This window comes from Triturus cristatus, chromosome 3_2 (assembly GCF_964204655.1).
Source record: "Triturus cristatus chromosome 3_2, aTriCri1.1, whole genome shotgun sequence".
Lineage (NCBI taxonomy): Eukaryota > Metazoa > Chordata > Amphibia > Caudata > Salamandridae > Triturus > Triturus cristatus.
Window position 1 is genome coordinate 201,649,192 of NC_140584.1, and position 23,748 is coordinate 201,672,939.

A 23,748-nucleotide genomic window follows, 5' to 3' on the forward strand; every position below is an offset into this window, starting at 1 on the left:
TTCCATCCAGTACTTGAATTTCAGAGGTTCCACTAATATGTATTCAATAAAGGGCAAGAGAGACGGAAAAGAAACCAGGAGATTGACCAAGAGGTCTGTGGGATTTGTCAGTTTTGAGAGCAGTTTCATGATTTTTGAGTTGAAGCCATGAACTACATTTCTACACTGCTGGTTCTCCGACCTATGCATTTTCCTGTATCCCATGTGTTGGTTTTTTTGTGATTTTTTTTTTTTTTTTTTTTTTTTTTGTGTGTGTGTGAATTTTTTTAAATTAGATTGATAAACCAAGCAATCCACAATATAATTGGATATATTTCCATAGCACACCCTTGCAATATTCCCATGTGTAATACAAAAAGTAGTAGTGCAGCCAATCGCAAGATATTCTTACAACAATAAAGCAACTAAAGGAATGTGTCTTGATAGGGCATACAAAGTCGCGTTCTAATCACTTACTGCATAATATCAGTACGGTAGAGTAGGTTTATCGCTCCTCAGTCGTAAAGCTAGCATGCTGAACTCTTTAAGTCTGTGTCCTGGGAATAGTCCATCCAGGGTCCCCAAATCCATTCGTATTTTGTGTGTGCATCCGTAGCGTCTTCCCAGCCCAGGAGCATGAAACAGACCACGCCATATACGGAGGCCTGGTTTGCACGTCCTTATTCTTCAGCATGCAACCGTTAACTGAAAGCACTGCATCACAAACTTTATAAGCACACTCAGTCACACCCACCAGATTATGTAATACTTGTAAGGAATCTGCCAAGGACCACTAGAGTTCCCATACACATGAACACAGGACATAATAGGCATCCTCTGGCCCTATAGACCTCTTGTTCCATAAGTGCACAGTGGTCCATTCGCTTGGTCCATAACCTGATGGTCGGGGTCTCTCTGGAGTTCCACAGACTTGGCAGTATGTTGCTTAGCCACAATTCATCCCACACCCATCCATAAGTGACTGTAACTCTTCTTCCCTTAAACCCAATAAAGCCAAGTTGGGATGTAGCCGAGCTGACATTCCCACTGCTGCTGTCAAGGCTCCCTCCTCCCATTCCCAGAATTGTCTAATGGTTGGGTAAACCCATATCATGTGGAGAAGTGTGCCCCTGTCGTAAGCGCAGCGGGTACAGCCATGGTCCAGTTTCCTGTCCTTCCTCCAGCGCAGTATGTACGGTTCTGAAGTAGACTCTATGGAGGAATTGAACTTGGATCAGCCGGAGGCAGACATGGATACTAGCCAGCTCCCTAAGGGCCATTCTCGTCTGCCTCCCCTCATCCTCTTCCGAGCTGCTAACATCGATGTGCTTTTTTTTTTAATATGCTTTTGTGTATTGTTGTATGTTGCTTCAGGGTGTAAACAAAACTTATTGCTTTGCTTAAAGAGTTGTTTGTCAGCTTTGAAAAGTCCCAGTGACAGAATCACAGGATGGTGAGTTTAAAAGTAAATTAATATTTTCTAAGAAGGTATTGTACTGCAACATTTTTTTAGCCCGTACTTATGGGGGCTCTGAAGCACTTTCCTACATGGGCAGCATGCTACACCGTGTAGGGTGTGTGGTTGAAAATTTGTTATCTTTGTTTTTGATCCTATGTCCAAAGTGTTTCCATGTTGTGCATGATGGCCAATGAAGGTGCAGTTCTTGTGTAATGGAACGCAGTGCTTAGCAGTGTGATGCATAAAGTAATGTGGGAGGTAGGCACGCAGTTTGTTTTTCATAAACCTGGCAGGACTGAGCTGCTCTGAAGGTCCTTTTATGGTATTTCTTATCATCAAAGCCCGCTTAGCTGATTACTGCACTGGATTGTCCTTTCTACCTTTTTTAAAGCTTCTAGTTATGAGAAGACTTAGGTTTGAGGGAGATATGGTAGAGGGATCTGCTGGGGTGGACTTCCTTACTATCATTGCATATCTTTTTGGTATGTTGCTATTTTAAGAAGCAGCTATAATATGTAGCTTGCTAGTGTCTGCACTAGTGTGCTGAATTAAAATCCTCCTTTGGCCAGTGGTATGTGGCAGATCTCTCCAGTAATTCCGTGCCTGTTCAGTCAGTGAGGGGTGCTTTATTGCTGTGAACTGTTACATTACTGAGTGATGGACATGACCCATAGCACTTATGCCTTATGTGAGTGTAAGAGGGTCAAGCAGTGTAATGGAATCAGCAGCCTGTATGAACTGCCTTTGGCTGTCCTCCCACTGAGTGTTATGTTATTTGTTTCAGTGTTGGCCAGGATGTTTATGTATCAGTTGACCTTACTATTTTCTACCTAAGCTAGAAATAGGTCTGCTCTTTATAACTAGCCTGGACATTGAAAGCAGTGTGTAGGTTGGACTGGTCTGTAGACTGTAGATTGTCTTTAAAGGAGTGATTATTATTCAGGGTTCTACCCCATGGTTGTGGAATAATGTAGTTATCTTGGAAATACCCATGTTTTCAACTTTCCTCTGAAGTGTATGTGATTTTGAGCGAGTTCCAGTGCTTGACAGCTTGTACAGACAAAGCGGTGCCTCCTATGGATTCCTTATAGAAAGGTGCTATGATGATCTGTGGTGCAAGCCTCGGATTTTGGACAATGCAGAATGCCTTGAACTATGCTCTTCTGTCTATAGGCAGGCATTGTAATGATTGCAGGAATGGGATCGTGCATTCTTATGATTGAAGGTAGAGAGTAAGGCTTGTGGCTGCAATCTGGGTGTGTTGAATTGTGTGTGTGTTGGCTTTTGTGTGTGATGAAACTGGAGGAGCCAAGGTAAAGGCTGTTGGCATAATTGGGGATTACGAATGTGAGTATAGCTTGTAGCTTTTGTTGCAAAGGGCCTCTTTGTGACCTTGTTGACATGTGGTATCGAGGATGGGTCCAAATCCATAGTTACCCCTAGGTTTCTTACTTCTCTTGGTGTTGGAGGAGCCTCAGGTTCTTTGGGCCACATGACAGTAGGCTGGGATTTTTCTCATTGTATGCAGATCATAATCTGTCTTTGTGGTGTCGAGCTTTAGCTTATTACTCATCGGCCATGCATTTATGAAGTGAAGGCAGTCAGGTTTTGAGTTGTGTAGAGGTCTTCTGGGACACGCATTTCATAGAATAATGTGTGTGGCGTATACATAGTTGCAACTGGATAACGTAATCGGGTCTCGTAATGAGGTTAAGTTGATGTGGAATAATAGAGGAGATATGGTGTACAGCTGAGAGATGCCATAGTGTTAGGTGTGATAATCCTATGTGAAAGGTAGTAGGTGTAATGCACTTTCTCTCTAACGGATCCATTTTATTCAGTCCTTTTTAAAGCTTTTTCACATATTCCGAGATGATAGCTTTTGTAATAGCATGCGGTAATGGACAGTTTCAGCAGCCACTATTTGTTCCTGAAGCAATAGGACTGCCACTCAGTTCTTGTCCATTGTGAGATTTAGTTTATGCCAAATGGATATGATGATTCTTTTTGCGCCTCTACCTGGACTGAAACAGGATTTTTCATCTGACATTGTCATTTTTACTCCATAAACTTGAACAGTTGAGGAAACCATGCTTTTTCAATTTTTTTTCCTAGGCATGGACCAGTAGCTATTGGTCTGTAGTTTTCTGGGTCGGATGGGTTGTGGTATTCATTTTTGAGGAATGGTCTAATATAGGAGGTTTTCAGCTTGTGTGATAATGAACCTAATTCCATCCTAAAATCTAGAGAGTTTTGAAGGAGCTGGATCTGAAGGTGATCCTGATGGTTTGCTTGCAATGAGGAGCTCTTTTTCCAAGAAGGTATTGAAAGTATTTAGATGTGGAAGATTGCTTTTGTTGGGGGGGGGGGGGGGGGGTGGGGTCAGTTCGTGAGGGCCCTATAGACCTCTTGTTCCATAAGTGCACAGTGGTCCATTCGCTTGGTCCATAACCTGATGGTCGGGGTCTCTCTGGAGTTCCACAGACTTGGCAGTATGTTGCTTAGCCACAATTCATCCCACACCCATCCATAAGTGACTGTAACTCTTCTTCCCTTAAACCCAATAAAGCCAAGTTGGGATGTAGCCGAGCTGACATTCCCACTGCTGCTGTCAAGGCTCCCTCCTCCCATTCCCAGAATTGTCTAATGGTTGGGTAATCCCATATCATGTGGAAAAGTGTGCCCCTGTCGTAAGCGCAGTGGGTACAACCATGGTCCAGTTTCCTGTCCTTCCTCCAGCGCAGTATGTACGTTTCTGAAGTAGACCCTATGGAGGAATTTAACTTGGATCAGCCGGAGGCAGACATGGATACTAGCCAGCTCCCTAAGGGTCATTCTCGTCTGCCTCCCCTCATACTCTTCCGAGCCGCTAACATCGATGTGCTTTTTTTTTAATATGCTTTTGTGTATTGTTGTATGTTGCTTCAGGGTGTAACCAAAACTTATTGCTTTGCTTAAAGAGTTGTTTGTCAGCTTTGAAAAGTCCCAGTGACAGAATCACAGGATGGTGAGTTTAAAAGTAAATTAATATTTTCTAAGAAGGTATTTAACTGCAACATTTATTTAGCCCGTACTTATGGGGGCTCTGAAGCACTTTCTACATGGGCAGCATGCTACACCGTGTAGGGTGTGTGGTTGAAAATTTGTTATCTTTGTTTTTGATCCTATGTCCAAAGTGTTTCCATGTTGTGCATGATGGCCAATGAAGGTGCAGTTCTTGTGTAATGGAACGCAGTGCTTAGCAGTGTGATGCATAAAGTAATGTGGGAGGTAGGCACGCAGTTTGTTTTTCATAAACCTGGCAGGACTGAGCTGCTCTGAAGGTCCTTTTATGGTATTTCTTATCATCAAAGCCCGCTTAGCTGATTACTGCACTGGATTGTCCTTTCTACCATTTTTTAAGCTTCTAGTTATGAGAAGACTTAGGTTTGAGGGAGAAATGGTAGTGGGATCTGCTGGGGTGGACTTCCTTACTATCATTGCATATCTTTTTGGTATGTTGCTATTTTAAGAAGCAGCTATAATATGTAGCTTGCTAGTGTCTGCACTGGTGTACTGAATTAAAATCCTCCTTTGGCCAGTGGTATGTGGCAGATCTCTCCAGTAATTCCGTGCCTGTTCAGTCAGTGAGGGGTGCTTTATTGCTGTGAACTGTTACAGTACTGAGTGATGGACATGACCCATAGCACTCATGCCTTATGTGAGTGTAAGAGGGTCAAGCAGTGTAATGGAATCAGCAGCCTGTATGAACTGCCTTTGGCTGTCCTCCCACTGAGTGTTATGTTATTTGTTTCAGTGTTGGCCAGGATGTTTATGTATCAGTTGACCTTACTATTTTCTACCTAAGCTAGAAATAGGTCTGCTCTTTATAACTAGCCTGGACATTGAAAGCAGTGTGTAGGTTGGACTGGTCTGTAGACTGTAGATTGTCTTTAAAGGAGTGATTATTATTCAGGGTTCTACCCCATGGTTGTGGAATAATGTAGTTATCTTGGAAATACCCATGTTTTCAACTTTCCTCTGAAGTGTATGTGATTTTGAGCGAGTTCCAGTGCTTGACAGCTTGTACAGACAAAGCGGTGCCTCCTATGGATTCCTTATAGAAAGGTGCTATGATGATCTGTGGTGCAAGCCTCGGATTTTGGACAATGCAGAATGCCTTGAACTATGCTCTTCTGTCTATAGGCAGGCATTGTAATGATTGCAGGAATGGGATCATGCATTCTTATGATTGAAGGTAGAGAGTAAGGCTTGTGGCTGCAATCTGGGTGTGTTGAATTGTGTGTGTGTTGGCTTTTGTGTATGATGAAACTGGAGGAGCCAAGGTAAAGGCTGTTGGCATAATTGGGGATTACGAATGTGAGTATAGCTTGTAGCTTTTGTTGCAAAGGGCCTCTTTGTGACCTTGTTGACATGTGGTATCGAGGATGGGTCCAAATCCATAGTTACCCCTAGGTTTCTTACTTTTCTTGGTGTTGGAGGATCTTCAGGTTCTTTGGGCCACATGACAGTAGGCTGGGATTTTTCTCATTGTATGCAGATCATAATCTGTCTTTGTGGTGTCGAGCTTTAGCTGATTACTCATCGGCCATGCATTTATGAAGTGAAGGCAGTCAGGTTTTGAGTTGTGTAGAGGTCTTCTGGGACACGCATTTAATTGAATAATGTGTGTGACGTCTACATAGTTGCAACTGGATAACGTAATCGGGTCTCGTAATGAGGTTAAGTTGATGTGGAATAATAGAGGAGATATGGTGTACAGCTGAGAGATGCCATAGTGTTAGGTGTGATAATCCTATGTGAAAGGTAGTAGGTGTAATGCACTTTCTCTCTAACGGATCCATTTTATTCACATATTCCGAGATGATAGCTTTTGTAATAGCATGCGGTAATGGACAGTTTCAGCAGCCACTATTTGTTCCTGAAGCAATAGGACTGCCACTCAGTTCTTGTCCATTGTGAGATTTAGTTTATGCCAAATGGATATGATGATTGTTTTTGCGCCTCTACCTGGACTGAAACTGGATTTTTCATCTGACATTGTCATTTTTACTCCATAAACTTGAAAAGTTGAGGAAACCATGCTTTTTCAATTTTTTTTCCTAGGCATGGACCAGTAGCTATTGGTCTGTAGTTTTCTGGGTCGGATGGGTTGTGGTATTCATTTTTGAGGAATGGTCTAATATAGGAGGTTTTCAGCTTGTGTGGTAATGAACCTAATTCCATCCTAAAATCTAGAGAGTTTTGAAGGAGCTGGATCTGAAGGTGATCCTGATGGTTTGCTTGCAATGAGGAGCTCTTTTTCCAAGAAGGTATTGAAAGTATTTAGATGTGGAAGATTGCTTTTGTTTCTTTCTATGATGCTTGGTTCATGTGTTGGGAGTGTTTTTGTCTGTGTTCTCCATAAAGTGGGCAAATGGGATGTCCAGACTGTGTACAGTGGAGTGATTTGGGCCGGATACAATTTGTTGAAGGCTCCAAGATTGGCTGTGATGAGTGTGATTGTAGTTGGATTCTTTCTGTGAAACCATACGTTTAGGTCTCTGACAATGTATACAATGGGGTGGTTCAGATGAATCGTGGTCACTGTATCTAGCAAGAAATCTTTAAATTTAACATCACTGGGTGTTAGTCTATATAGTACCAGGAAGGAATACATGAGTGATTGTGTGGGGTGATATCATACCAGCAAGGGTTTGCAGTTGTCCATGATGACGTTTTTGATTTGTGCGATTCATTTAATTACTTATTTATATTTTTCTGTGTAAGACAGCTAGACTTACTCCAATTTTGTATATACAATATTTGTCGATGATGCCACATTCAGGTGGGATCACTTTATTGTAGGTGGGTGTGAAGTCTTTACTGAGGCATATTTCTGTAATGAAGGTGAAGGCTGGTGTGGATTCTGAGAGTAGATCAAGTATGTTAAAATATGTGTTCATGGACCTTGCATTGTAGAATACACATTTAAGTTGTCTCTTTAGTCTTGATGTGAGTGTGTTTTGGGGGAGGAGGTGTGGTCTACTATGGGAGGAGGAGCAAAGACCTATGTTAATGGGAATTGAGGGTAATCTGGTTATAGTTTGAGATGAAGAGTATGTTACTGGGTTAGATCATTTTAAGGTTTAAGGAGTGGGTGTGTAGGCTTTTTGTGTGGTAGGTGGTGGTGTGGTAGCGGCTGTGTTGTATTGTGGTTTGAACGAGGTGTGGAAGGCTGTGTGGAAAGTACAGTCAGGGAAACGAGTTCTCATGCATTTGTGCCTTCCCCTTACTTTTAATTTCCACCTTGTGAGTGACATTGTGTGTGTTAGTTGTTTTGATTGTAGTCGTTCAGCTAGTGTGTTGTTGGATTTGTAGTGGGTGAAGCTATGGGTGATGCAGGTGTTGGCTCGAGTGCTTTAAGTCCTTGTGGTGTGTTTAGATCTGGAGTGTGCCTTGTGTAGCTGGTAGTTTTAATGTAACGGTGAGGTAGAGGTCTAGGGGTGATTGGTCTACTGCCTGAAGAATTGGAAGTGGGTTGCTCCTGGGCTAACTATCTGATTAGTTGATGTATGTGTAATGTTGACAAAGTGGCTAGTAGTTTTTAAGTGGTTTGCTAGGAAAGTTACTTGTAATATTTGTATTTATCCTGTGCTTGTGTATGAAGGTGGGTACTTAGGATAGACAGTCTTTAGACAGTAGTAGCAATTATTACCTGTACATGATAAAGCATAGTTTTTACACGCTTGAACCATATCTGTCTGGTGGTCTGAAAATAATCAGCATTCCCTCTATGTGTTGGCCAGTTTCTAGTGTATTAGTGTCTGAAAGCTTCAGCTGTGGTCTGTTTAGACTCCGTCTCAAAGGCTGTTTTGAGACCGAGGATTGACAACGTAACTTGGCAGTTTTGAAACTGCGGCCAAGAGAATTTGAAAGAAGTTATTCCCCATGTCATCTTCTTTAAAAGTATTTTATTGCAGAAAGCATTGCAATAACTGTAAAGGAATAAAGAACAACAAACAAATGTGACCGTGATATAGTGAGTCACATAATCTGGTTACAAACCTGGATACGGCAAGCAGGCTACTAATCACCCATTCTCCTAAGGGTATCAGGGTCTTGAACTGCAGAAGTTCATATATCACTTGAACCAGTAGAGCTCATGTTATGCAAGTCTATTGTGATGGCAGTACAGTCACTAATCCGTTTCACACACCCAAACGACGTAGAAGAATCCCACCCCTGATACATCTGTCACACTGAGAATGCTCCCTGAGGCCAAATCTCCACAGGGATTCAGGCGTGTAATATACCTACTGTAGAAACTTGTTATGAATTATATGTAGACTACTCTTGGAAGTGAGCATTCCAGTTTGCATGCAACACATTTCCAGATGTTGTCTGAAATCTCAGAGCCCAGCTCCTCCCCACATACCTTCTTGGCATCTCCTCTGGTATTGAGGGATCCACTTTAGTAACCAGGTGCTTTGTGGTGGTGGCAGTCACCATTCCATATAGAGTTTTGAACACAGCAGGTGCTGCAAGAAATGTTGGCATAACCTTTGCACATGAGCCTTAGTCTATAATATAAAAGATATCTAACGGAGTGTATGATTGGTCTCCTTTAAAGTCAGAAAGTGTAATAAAAGTATTGAATGAATGAATAAATGAATTCTTTATTGTGTGGTTAATAAAAACCATTACAAAAAAACAGCATATGTTTAGAAAAAGGAGGAAAAGCAGACTTTTAGCAATTTATTTAAAAAGCAACCAAATATATATATATACACAGCATATTCGTAAAACCTCCTTTGCTATCTTTAGTTAAAACAATGAGAATAATAACAGTCTTTTAGGCACGACAAGTAGTCCTTCGATGGTGGCCAGACTGAGTGAGCTCCCCCAAGCTTTAAAAACCGCCCTGGTGTTTGCCACAGTCGACCTGTTGGGACTTATCCAACAATGCTGTACTCTCTTCGAGGGTGCGTTCCTTTACTTGTCACAAATATGTGCAGAAATGGAGGAACAAGAGGAAAGGGAGAGTGACAACAAATGTGAAATAAGAAATCAAATACCTATTACCAATAGGTTTACCAGCAGTCATTCAAATGACATGACAAGACCAAATTTATTTGAAAGATTGTACTTTTCGAGTCGTAAAGTTATCTAATCTTTCAAAGTTTGCCTGCCAAATTTTAATGAAAAATTTGCAGGCTATTATAATTAAAGAATTGGACTGAAGTGTTTATAAAGTGTATGGTCTCTTTTGGTCTTTTCAGTTTCCATAATGTTTGATCTCCCTCTCACCGGGAAAGGAATGAATGAAAATATTATTTTACATTACCAGTAAAATGGGAGATGATGGTCATTTAAAAACGTATTAAATTAGAAGACATTTTGGCCTGGGTGCTTAGCCCTGTGCGCTTTGCGTCTAGCGTTTATAACTTCTGCTGATGTGATCTTACCAGCCAAAAAAAGACTAACTAGAATTGACAACTCGGGAAAGGAAGAGAAAAAATCATAGCTTACTGGTATCACGTGTACAGTGTTTGACGTGAGTGAGACTCTTAAAGTCTTTTTGAGAAAATTGACCTTTTCATCTACTATTCTGGGAATCCCATTACAAGCCTCATCCTTTTTCATTTGTAAGGTAGGAGTTTTAATTTTTTTCTCCTTTCCCATAAATTAAAAAATAGTAACTTCTGTTTTACATCATCACAATTGGGGCTAGGGAGCAAAATGCAAAGTAGTATGGCCTCTGAATCTATAACCTACACTCAAGAGTACTGAATGCCTAGGAATGTGTCAAGTTAGCAAATGTCAGAGTTGCAGGTGCTCCTGTTTTCAAAAGGCCCTCTCCCACCTAATAGTTAGCATGCTACATCTTAGTGCCCCTCCTGGCACTGATCAGTAGGAGCCAGGTGCAAGCCACTGCCCACAATTTTGTGGAGCTCAAGAGGGTTGTTAGTCCCAGTTTGAGTGTTGAGATGGAGTTGATGATGAGTAATTCGACTCTCGTAAGGGAGGAGGATCCAGTTGTAGAGGGAAATAAAGAGGGAAAGGATATATATGAAAACTCCCTATTAGTGGACTCATACGTGCCATTGTTGACAATTAAGTGCCGATGCTAAGCACTGAAAACCCCCGACTCAAAATAAGCACTGGCCACTATTGACCTTTGTCTATCTAAAGCAGGAGGACTCTTCTGATAGGCATTAGGAGCGCATCCTGCAAAGAGAATGACTGTGACAACAGCACTCTTTGCTGGTATTCAGCTGGCAGATATATGCCAAACTGTTACAAATGTTTCAGACCTTACTTGTCATTATCTTTAAGTCTGTTCCAGGTACAGAGACGCTGGTGGGGCAGGCAGCTTATAATTATGTGTGCCTCCTTGCTGCCTTCCCCTTATTATTGAGTACTGTTTGTTAGTCTCAGTTCAATCATGTGAATCTAAGAAAAACTCTAGCTGGTGAAGAAAATTGGTTACCTCTAGGCAACAGTTTTCCAGCATCTATGTCATTCATATACCTCATGTGACCTCCCTCATTATCACACACGAGATTTTCTAGTATTAATGTTTGCTTCGAAGAGCTGTGAAAATCTGAGCTATGCAAGCTTCAAGGGTTGTTGGACTTCAGCTTCTCTCCAATTCATTGACCATGTTAGGTCGTATTATGAAATCAATGAGACTGTGTAAAGAGTTGTATTAAATGAATGTATTTAATTTCCTCAAAGATAACAATTTCTTGCAAGCTTTCCTTACCTGAATAGAAAAGTTACAAAGGCTGCATTCAGAACTGCAGTTGCATGTTAAAAACATTTACCTCTTTTGTAGTGCATAGGAAAGTTTTTTTGACCAGCGTTTCATAGCTTGCGTTTTGCAAACCCCTAGGGGTCTGTGACGCCTACTCATGGGTTCTGAGACTGTTTAGAAAATAAATTAATATCAGCAGATTAATTTAGTGTGTGTGTGTGTGTGTGTGTGTGTGTGTATATATGTATATATATATATATATATATCTACTGGCGGTCGCCAGTAGATAGTTATAGTTAGGACCGTGTTTCCATAGGAAATCAGAAAATTCTATTTTGAATAACTTTGGCGCCGGTTGACGAATCCTCGCGAAATTTTCAAAACAAATGGGGCGCTCCGCTCAGCTCCTACCCTGAAAGTCTCGGGGTGATTCGTCAAGCGGGGGCCGAGAAAAAAGGGGGGTCCCAAAACACGTTTTCCCCATGCATTTTTCCATAGGACCTTTAGTCGAAGGTACAGCCCGAACGGCTGAACAGAATTACTTGAAATTTGGCAGAGAGGTGGTCCTCAGGTCAGGGAAGTGCCTTTTGCAGGTCTGGTGATCTGTTCAGTATTTCCTGAGAAAATAGCATTTAAAAGCATATAAATATCTATACGCGCGCACGGTCCTGTGCGCAAGCGAAATTCTGATTGGTTGTTAGATGTCGGTAAACATTGGAATCGGTCGAAATCAGGAAGTGTCGGCCGCCATTTTGTCTCTCGCACTGAAAAGGAAAGCGGGAAAAAAGGTGGAAAACGTGAAAAGGGGGCAGGGAAGAGAGTTCCTGACCCCCTAGCATTTGTCAGGGGGTCACAGAAGGACCCCCAAGGGGAAAAAAAACTTTTTATTTTTTTCGAAAAAAATCGCGGGGTGCGGTCACGGTGCGTGCAGCGCCCCGTGTGACCAATGTGCACGCACGGTGAAAAACGTTGAAATTTTTTTTTTATAAATACATAACTTAGCATTTAAAAAACAGTACAAATTCACTTATAAAACCATAGGTTTCACACACGTTATAGTTAGGAATTAGCATTTAAAAAACTTGCAACTTCACTTAAAAAACCATAGGTTTCACACAGGTTATAGTTAGGTGGATATTTCACTCGTAAAAAAACAATGAAATTTCCCCGTTATAGTTAGTTCAGATAACTATAACTTGCGCGACCGCCCCTCTATCACAAGGATGATGTCATGAGTGATGTCATGATTCAATTCAATTCAAATAGACTTTATTCGGATTTCAAAAACCATCCATAAAAGCACAAAATAAATTTTAAAAATACACATATGATACTACAGTTTTGGGCCACAACTTATTATTTACAAATATAATTTATAAAAACAGCAATGAGAACTCAAATGACCTTTATACTGTACAATGCATAAAACCACCTTAGATACAATATATAGCAGTGTATAGAAAAGGATAAATATGGGTATTATGAAGACAAGACAAATGCGTTATAACACATTAGGTTAGTGCAAATCATGTTTTAAAGTGCGTATCTTAGTATAAAATTAATCAATTCTCAAGGACCTGCGTGAGCATACAATAGCATTAAGAAAATTGCTAACTCTAAAAATTAATTCATCAGATCCCAACATTAGAAAATGTCTATAAGCATGATTGAGGTCGGTCAGATCATGTTTTCTACAATAGGGGATTAGATAGTGCCTTGTAAACTTCATGTAAAAACCACAGCCAAAAATAAAGTGTAACATACTCTGGGTTCCACCATGGTCACAGGGGCAATTTAATTTTTCCAGATTTTTAATGTAACCCAATGGAAAGCAGATAAGATTAATAATACTCCGGTCCCTAAATCTGAAAAGTAAGGTCCTCTTCCATCTGCCCAGTTTTTTACGTAAATAGGGCTGTGGTAACATCGAGAATTCAAGGGATGATTCCTGGATTTGTAAATAATTGATAGTAGATTGTTTCACAGAATCTACTCTTTCCCTCTCTTTATGAAAATGCTGATAGAGTGCCCTTCTCACTAAATTTTTGTGGGAGCCATCGATCTGGTCAGGGTATGTAAAGAGATGACCATAGTTAACACTCATGAGGCTCTTTTCTACCGCATTAATCCAGGGAATTAAGTCGACATTCTCGCAATTCAGACAGTCCATAATAATCTCGCGGGACAAGGAAGCTGCCGGGTTTTTCCAGACCCTTAACCAAAACAGTGCGGGTCTGGCTCATATAAAATCCTCAACATAATGTAGTTTTAATTCATTATGGCATACAGTGGTTGGTGCACTAATGACTCCCCCCAAAATTTTCCGGCAAAATCTGTTCTCTTCTCTCTGTAGTTCGGAACAGTTCGAAAACCCCCAGACTTCAGCCCCATATGTGCCAGTTGGGAGGCATTGGCTCCGATAAATTTGTAATAAGCTGGAAACCACATCCGCCTGGCGCGGTTGGCGGAGAGAGATAACAGAGTTAATCGATTTTGAGAGTTTATTTCTCCCCATTGCAACGTGGGGTTGCCACGAGCCGCTATTAGAAAATAGCAGACCCAAATATGGGAAAGTGCAAGTGCTTTTTAAGGAGTTTTGACCTATCACAATCTTAGGGATTTTATAGTTTTTAGGACCACAGGTCATTATAAAAGATTTACTAAAATTAGTGCACACACCTAAGTCAGACATGTAGTCAACGAATCCCGATATTAAAATACGCAGGGCGTTCGGAGTGCGGCCCATGAGTACCGCATCATCCGCGTAGAGTAACGCCGGGATTGGTTTCTTGTTAATCATAGGGACGTCTTTTGTCAGGTTACATAAAGAATGGGTTAATTCATTGATGTATAGTATAAAAAGCAAGGGGGCCAGAACGCAGCCCTGTCTAACCCCCTTGCCTATTAAAATTTCGTTTGAGACCTCGCCTTCATTATTTATTCGGACGCGGGCCTTCAGGTTGCAATGGAGGTTGGCCAAAAAGTGGACTAGTGGTTCATCTAAGCCGTAGTTTAGAAGAATGGACCATAAGCGAGAACGGTTTACAAAATCAAATGCTGAGCTTAGGTCCATGAACCCAAAATACAGAGGGGATTGTTTAGCTCTTGTGTATTTAGCCATTATAAGGTTGAGGTTCAGACATTGTTCCACCGTGCCAAGTTTGCTCCTAAAGCCTAACTGGCAGCGGTGGATGATAGAATTGTCATCTGCCCGTGTGCTAATTCTATCAAATAAGACCCTGCCAAGGACCTTCAGGGTATTATCGATCAATGATATTGGTCGATAACACCCCGGGTCCAGCCTATTTCCCTTTTTGAAAATAGGTACAATAGTACTACTGGACCATGTCGAGGGGATAGATTTCTTACTCAAGTTATTAAAAAGATTACAGAGTAAGGGGGCCCAGAAGCTAGTGTTGGATTTAATCTGGTCAATAGACAAGCCATCCGGGCCAGGTGCCTTGTTACCGGCACTATTTCCAATAGCTTCCTCTACCTCCTCTAGTGTTATGACTATGGTACTGTCTGGGAAATTATCCTCGGTATGATTTCCAACTTCCGCATATAGTTTCGAAAAGTGGGTGACCCATGAGTCTCCTGTGATATTGCAATTGATCGGGGTGATGTTACTTCCCAGGGCTCTCAAGTTCTTTACATCTCTCCAAAACCCAGTTGAGTCTTTTAGGGCAGCAGATTTCGTTAGATTATCCCAGTGACTTTTTAAGAGCTCCTCAGTTCTAACTTTTAATGCGTGTTTATATTTAAAGCGTAGTGAACTGACAAGGGACACATCTCGGGGTTTAACTGCCAAGGCCTTTCTGAGTTCTCTATTGGCCCTCGAGCAATTAGTGTCGAACCATCTTTGATCGGTTACATTGTGTTCTTTTGACGGTCTGGATATTGCCCTTTTTATAACTATGCATAAATCACAAAAAGACTTAATTATGTCGGGGCCACCGAATGCTAAACATTTGGAGATCAACAGAGGATTATTCCTGATCACAGTAGATAGGATCTCTTGGTTGTCGATCCCTCTCCAGACAATCCTGAGCCCGTCTGTAGAGACAGTGATATTTTGGGCTCCTGTCTCATATGGGCCTATAGGTTTATTAATAGATTTAAGTTGGATTACTATGGGCAGATGATCGCTATATGGGCTACTAACAACCTCAGAACTAAATAACACTTCACTAAGGAGGGAAGAGGTAAACATGTAATCAATCGTGGTTGAACTACCACGGCCAATGTAAGTAGGGGCCGGCTCAATTCCCTCAGGGGATCCACATAGGCTCATTACATCATCTAAATCCCTGCTATGTAATAAATCCAATAATTCAGCACCTCGTCTACAAGGCGGGGATGTATGATGGATGTGGGCATTAAAGTCTCCACCAACACAAATGCCATCGAATTGGCCAAACTTTTCTCCATTTGCAACTTCATCAATAAAATTAAACAGTTCCAAAAAAATAGGATTTGGATGGTTAGTAAAATCATTATTATAAAAGTTTATAAGACAAATTCTTAACCTTGCAACATATTTCACAGCTATCAGATGTTTACTGACCACACGTAAAGGTTCAATTTTCACGTCTTTAGAAACTTTTGCCCAGATGGATAGACCACCACTTGGTCGCCCCGAAACGGAGGGCAAGGCAGTAAGATTATGGCAGAAAAAACCCTCCAGTAATTGAGGACATGTGCACCATGTTTCCTGCAACATTACCACATCAAAGTGACTTATCCATGTAACCCATTCTTTAATTTTCATCTTGCTTGAAAGCCCAGCAATATTCCAACTAATGATACTAAGAGTATCAATTGGTGGAATAGTGGTGCGAGGAGGGTGGACAATGGAAAAGTCGGGGCGTACTACATGGGGTGGAATTAATCCATCTGGACAGGACTCAGGAGTGTTTATAGATTTTGCCATTTCCAAAGGCATTGTACTAATAACCTTATCCGGTGTAATAGTAGAAGTTAATAGTGGTCAATCTAAGCTTCCTAATTCAGATAGAACAGAGAATCTGTTGGATAGAGGAATGGTATTAGAGGCCGTTTGAAATATTCTGTGTGGGGGCCTATAAAAGTGGCCCAATGGGTGAAGAGTTATGGCAGTCGATGTACTGGCATAGGTGTTGTGTGTGTCTAAAAAGAATCTTACAGAGCTCGGGTGTCGGAAGTTGATCACTATGCAGTCCCCACTGATATTTTTGTGTTGTGGGCCCACCCAGCTTACCCGGCGGGTTGATATAATCTCATTAGATATGTTCCATCTTGCCCCTTTGTGTTTAGTCAGCCAATCAGTGCATTTATTGTGCAATTGTGGCCATGACTCGCTTTGGTTTTCATTAAGGGCTGGTACACCAGCTAGCACAAGAACATATGGGCAGGCTTCTGGGGGTAAGTGAAGTGATGGTCCTAAGTTATTAGTGGTGCTATTTCTTACTGACGCACCTCTGCTTGTGCTTACACTCTCCGGTTTATTGCCTGTCCTATCTTTTCGGGTTACTGATGGAGTAATAGTAGGATTAGCGTCCGAGCTCATGATATTAGTAGTGGCTCTTCCTGCTGCTCCAAAAGAATCATAATTTGGGCCCTTAGTCAGTGCGGGTGGGATATTGGTTAGAATACTGCTAGATGAGACGGCTTTAACCGCTGTTAAGCTTTTGGTGTTACTATGGCCGGAGTCATCAGCAGTGGCCAAACCCCCTTCCCTCAGATCATTGCATAATGATTCCAACTTGTTCATAATTTTTTCACCCTGGGCGACATCCACACTCATAGTACCTTTCCTTTTAATTTCCTCTTTTTTTACAAGGGTTTCGATTTTGTCCAATCTTTTAAAAACAAGATTAAATTGCTTAGCTATTTGAATTTCAACTTGCTTAAAAATGGTATCAACGATAGTTTCAATCAGATTGCCATTGACTTTGGGTTGGATATTACGGTCAGTGTGCTCGGTCTGGGTACTGACCGAATTGTCAATAATCTCATCACATGATATAGGGACCCCACAAATACCCTTATCCCGGGCAGGAGACTCTAGTCTACAAACAGAGACAGTGGGACTTCCCGCTCCTGCATTCGATGGTGAAAGTTGCGATGATAAATCCTCAGTGGTGCCTGATAACACTATTTCACAGTCATTTCCTTTATTTTTGTTCCATAAACTTTGTGGGGTAGGTTGGTTTCTGCAGTGACTTGGTTGTTTCCTTTTGTTTATGGTACATTTCACTGGACCTCTCTTACGTTTCTCCCTTGTTGTTGTGTTGGGACGTATTGTTTTATCTGGTGCGGATTCCACTAGTTGGTCAGTTACAGGTACAGTCTCCAAACTGGTTGTATCAGTAGTGGAAGTTGCAGTGTCAGTTTGGGCTGATGTTTTAATAACCGTTACTGTAGGGGAGAGAGGGAGACCCAAAGTAGGAGAATCGTTAAGGGACTGGGAGCATGACAATGTAGTAGTGGGAAGTCCAAAGGACATCCTGCGTTCGGTGTCAGCAATCTCGTTGGTAACCATGGTAAGGGCATTAGCCAATAGTGCATCAATCGATGAGGGCAGCTCAATAGAGGTAACAGTACTGGCAGGTGTGGGCTTCATCGTGCGTTTCCCCATAGTTTGTATAAATACCTGTACGGCTTGGCGATGCAAGGGGGGGGCCCAGCCCAGCCTCGTCCTGCCCCGGACGGCCACAGACGGCCCGCCCTCTGCCCGGGCTCAGCCCGGCGACGCCCGCGCGCGTCCCGCGACGCGGGGGGAACCTCTGCTGAAGTAGCGCCTCCGGCGCGCTTTCCGGCGGATGTGGGCGGGTACTGGAGGGCTGCTGGGGACTGTAGTCCTCCTCCACAGCGGCCTCGATGTAGTGGGAGGCGGCGAGGGAGACTACTGGCGACTCTCTGTCCCCCAGCCCTGGAGCCCTGGAGCCAGGAAAGAGCTTTGGCGTGGCGCGGTGTTTGCTGAACAAGGTATGAGTGATGTCATGAGTGATGCCACTGACCATGTCATGAGTGATGTAATATGTGACGTCATGAGCAGTGGATTGCGGGCGTGCGAGCTATAGTTATCTGAACTAACTATAACGGGGAAATTTCATTGTTTTTTTACGAGTGAAATATCCACCTAACTATAACCTGTGTGAAACCTATGGTTTTTTAAGTGAATTTGCAAGGTTTTTTAAATGCTAATTCCTAACTATAACGTGTGTGAAACCTATGGTTTTATAAGTGAATATATATATATATATATATTACCTACTGGCGGTCGCCAGTAGGTAGTTATAGTTAGGACCACGTTTCCATAGGAAATCCGCAACATTCTATTTTGAATAACTTTGGCGCCGGTCGACGAATCCTCGCGAATGTTTCAAAATAGGTGGGGCGCTACGCTCCGCTCCTACCCTGAAAGTCTCGGGGGGATTCGTCAAGCGGGGGCTGAGATAAAAGGGGGGTCCCAAAACACGTTTTTCCCATGCATTTTTCCATAGGACCTTTAGACAGGGCTACAGCCCGAACGGCTGAACAGAATTACTTGAAATTTGGCAGAGAGGTAGTCCTCAGGTCAAGGAAGTGCCTTTTGTAGGTTTGGTGTAAATCTGTTCAGTAGATTCTGAGAAAATAGCCTTTAAATCAATATATATATCTGAGCCAGCTTACGGTGCGCTTACGGTACGCTTACCGTACGCGTACGGTGGCGTGCGCGAGCGCGATTCTGATTGGCTCTTAGATCTTAGTAAACATTCGAATCGGCCGAAACCAGGAAGCGGCGGCCGCCATTTTCTCTCTCGCACTGAGAGTGATGATGAAAATACAAAGCACAAAAACATGTAAAGGGGCTGTTTAGACAGCTCCCACACACATAGCCATGTTGAGGGAGTCCCCAAAGATCCCCCAAGGCCAAAAACTGATTTTTTTTTTTTTCGCTAATTTCGCCGATTACGCTTACCGTACGCGTACGGTAAAAAATTATATAAAAAAAAAAAATATCCACACTCTCCCCACCCCGTGTGCAATTGGTGGCCGAAGGCCACCAATTATGCATGGCTTATAATAGATGAGATAAAATATAATATATAAAAAAAAAAAATTATCCACACTCTGTCCACCCCGTGTGCAAATGGTGCCCGAAGGGCACCATTTGTGCATGGCTTATAAAAATTACGAAAAATTAAAATATTACCTTTCAAAACGAAGTGCATCATATGTCCTCCATGTGCGCACGGTGCGCGAAGCGCATCGTGCGTACATGGCCCATCTAGCGTAACGTGGGCACGCGGTGCGCGTAGCGCACCGCGTGCCCACCGTGCGTGCACGGCACTAACTGCGTAAATTGGGCGCGCGGTGCGCGAAGCGCACTGCGTGCTTACCGTGCGCGCACGGAACGAACTGCGTTAAGTGGGCGCGCACGCCACGAATGGCGTAAAGTAACTTAGCATTTAAAAAACCGTACAAATTCACTGAAAAAACCATAGGTTTCACACACGTTATAGTTAGGAATTAGCATTTAAAAAACCTTGCAAATTCACTGAAAAAACCATAGGTTTCACACATGTTATAGTTAGCGGAAATTTTACTGATAAAAAACCAATGAAATTCCCCCGTTATAGTTAGTGCAGGCAACTATAACTCACGCGACCGCAATCTTCTGCTGATGACATATGTGTCTTTATGAAAAAAAAATATTTGTAATATATGTATAGCTAAAAATGTATGGAAGAAGACATGGGCAAATAAGTGTCTAAATACAGTATTAGCATCAGCAGAGGATTGCGGTCGCGTGAGTTATAGTTGCCTGCACTAACTATAACGGGGGAATTTCATTGGTTTTTTATCAGTAAAATTTCCGCTAACTATAACATGTGTGAAACCTATGGTTTTTTCAGTGAATTTGCAAGGTTTTTTAAATGCTAATTCCTAACTATAACGTGTGTGAAACCTATGGTTTTTTCAGTGAATATATATATATATATATATATATTCAGTGAAAAAACCATAGGTTTCACACACGTTATAGTTAGGAATTAGCATTTAAAAAACCTTGCAAATTCAGTGAAAAAACCATAGGTTTCACACACGTTATAGTTAGCTGGACATTTCACTCGTAAAAAACCAATGAAATTTCCCCGTTATAGTTAGTTAAGCTAACTATAACTCGCGCGCCCGCAATGCACTGCTGATGACGTCACATATTACATCACTCATGACATGGTCAGTGACATCACTGATGACATCTCAAATGACATCACTGATGACATCACTGATGACATCATCCTTGTGATAGAGTGGCAGACCTCCTCTCACCCTAATATAACCTTTGATACACACATTCAAAAATAGAGACTGAAATTTTCAAAAAAATGGACATACCAATACCAATTACAACAACCTCTTCAATAATTCTAAGATCCACATAAACATCCACTTATTCGGTAAGTCAACCAAGCACATCCACAGCAGCTCAGCCTGGTCCATCATCTGCAGGGCCGAGTCCATCTTCGGCAGGTCAGGTGAGCCCTTCATCTGTGGTGGGAGCATCTCCTTTTTCTTCTCCTCTGGAAACAAACCATCATTTTTTGAGGGTTGAAATACGGTGCGCCACTTGTCATGATCTAATTTGTCATAGGGAGACCAGTGTTTCCCTAGTGAACAATAAAATAGATCAGCACATTTGTCGTACCGACTAATATTCCCATTCTTTCTTTCCTCTGTCCCTGCATGAACACAACGGCTCTTGTAAGAGCCAACCTTACCTTTCATCTATTTTTTATATATGTTTTTAAAACTTTTTTTTGATTTTTTTTTTACCGTACGCGTAATTATTATTATTTTTTTTTAAAAACACTAAAAATCAATTATCACATTTAAGGTCCTTGAGAGACTACAATGAAAAACTGAAAATGTGATTGTGGAGAAGTGGAAAAAAGGGACCATGAAATTTTTGACTTACCATACCCACTCAAAAAAATATTTATTAATTTAAATTTAATTTTAATTGCTTTAAGAATGGTTCTAGTTTTCGAAAATTTTCTATCTCAATCTGAAAAAAAAGAAAAAAGTATTAATATTTAATAAAACATTTTATAATACAGTACACATATTTACATATTTTTCCAAAAAAAAATTGCCTTTTTTTTGCTGTTTTCAGAATATATTGCATTTCACTATAAATTGTGAAAGCAATTGCATTCATCATTTAACAGCGGGCAAAAAAAAAATTAACAATCTCAAAGATTGTTTTAAAAAAGCCCACAATCTCTTTTTGCATAAACATAACTTTATAGAAATGCATAATATTCTTAAAAAATATCATCTAATATCAATACTTATTTCTTTAAAATACCGTCTGACATTTTTGTTTCAGAAGTATAATCACAAAAATATATCTCAAATAACTCCACAATACATCTGATTCCATTTCCTTTAGGCCAAATAGTAATTTTAAAATTCTTTTTTGATTACATTTCCAATGGTAATCCAATAAAAATCTAAAGTTTAAATTGTACAGATCTCACCGATTGTCTGTAACATTTTGGTTTCCGAAAGATTAATTAATAATTAAATAAGTCCACAATAGAATTGTTTACCTTTCCGCATGGCCGAATAGTAATTTTAAAAATCTTTTTGGAATAAATTTCCAATGGCAATCCAATAACATTCCAAAATTTAAATTGTGCAGATGTTACCGATTTTTTCGAAATTTTTGGTTTTCCAAAGTTTCATTAAAAATTGAAAAAGTCCACATTACAATTGGTTACCTTTCCATTAGGCCAAATGATAATTTGTAAAATCATTTTTTTTGAAAATTCCAATGGTAATCCAATAAAATGGTAAAATTGTTTTGTACAGATCTTGCCAAGTCTCTCTAAAATTTTGGTTTCAGGAAGATTAGATAGGAATTTGCTAAATCAAAAGGCAAACGTTGCTTAAAAATCAATTGGGAATCATTACACAGTGTCCAGCCTTTTTCACATTTAAGATAAACTGTGTAATGACCACAAGTTACAGTAGGTCCATCATGCAAAATTATTGCAACTGTTACAAAAGTTTTTCCTGAAATTGATAATTGCTGTCCTGTAAACTTCTTTATTAAAGTATCTAATTTTGAACCATCAGCTTTACAGCGTTGCATCATTAAAATTACATACTGTCCGTATTCCTTTAAAATTAACGTTGAAAACATGTCAGATTGACACTCACTGCATTCCATGCTATGATTAGCATCTTTAACTAATTTAGCAAAAGTGACTGTTTTACTTTCTGGCAATGTTAAATAAATAAACCTTTCAGAATCAACATTAGAGCCACATATATTATAACAGTTTTCACAACTATGTTCCCATTTATAAGAGAGACCAAATAAATTTTCAATGGGAACCCCTTCTTCTTCCAGTACCTGAAGAAAAAACATCAAGAATTCCTGTGCGTCTTGCTGTACATTTTGAGAAAACTATGTTCGTCCTGAACATACATCTAAAAGTTTTCTAATTTCAGTAGCACTTTCTATTTGAGTTTTATCATTACTCAGCTTTTGAAAAAGGAGACTCAACTCAGAACAGAATCTTTTTCCCTGATTTACTATTATCTGCTCTTGCACACTTTCAAGATAAAATGCAACATTCAGCACTACATTAGCGTAGCAGTTGACACCAGAGCTATTTTCAAAATGACATCCTAAAACCTGTTCTTCATTTTCCTTTTTCTTTTTGCTTGCAATTACATCACTCCTCTTTTTTTTCCTCCTCTCTACATCTTCATTACAGATATTCTCATTTCTCCTTTTACGAGAAACTACACGTTTCTCCAACACAGGATACTGACCTAAATGAGGAGCATAGCTTCTTCTTAATCTATTATACTCCTTTACACAATTTGTATCAGCACTAACTTTTGAGTCATCAAAGTCTATCATGAATAAACCTGATAATGTTTTCACTCGTGACAAAGCAACATATGCCATACCTTCTTTGAACACAGTTGAACCAATGTTCACAAATGCACAATCTACAGTCAATCCTTGAGACTTGTGAATAGTTACAGCATATGCTAGAGAAAACGGAAACTGCTTCCTACGTACATATAAGTCTTTCACAAGCATGAAACGAACTGAACAACGACAAATATCTTTAACTTCTTCTATCTGATCAAATTTTATTTTTAAACATTCAATTCCATCTTTTTTCTGATAATTAATAAAACCCACAACTCTTCCCATAGCTCCATTAACTAAACCTTTTTCAACATCCAAATTTCTCCTTAAAAATACTCTACAGTTCATGCAAACATATAGATTTTTTTCTAATCCAGCTGTTTTGGAAATGTTCTTCTCTAGTGAATCCAATTTATTTTACAGTGTGCCTGTTAATGTGATAGTAATTCTTCCATCCTCAATTTTGTCCACTGCTTCCAATTTCCTGATATCTTCCTTTTCCAATTTCAAAAGCTCCTCATTGAATATTGAGCATTCACGTAGAGTTGGCATTAAGCAGATGACACTTTTCTTTACTGCAATGTTCTTGTATATCTTCTCTGCAACTATTTCTTCCTTTGGAAATAAATTATGTAGCAACCGACT

The 23,748-nt window shown here is 40.5% G+C and overlaps 1 protein-coding gene across 2 annotated transcripts in view; it reads left to right on the forward strand.

Moving 5' to 3' along the window:
• The window catches only part of SNX4 (sorting nexin 4), a 467,422-nt gene that overhangs the window by 35,413 nt on the left and 408,261 nt on the right, over positions 1-23,748 (forward strand). The gene's annotated exons all lie outside the window — the stretch shown is intronic.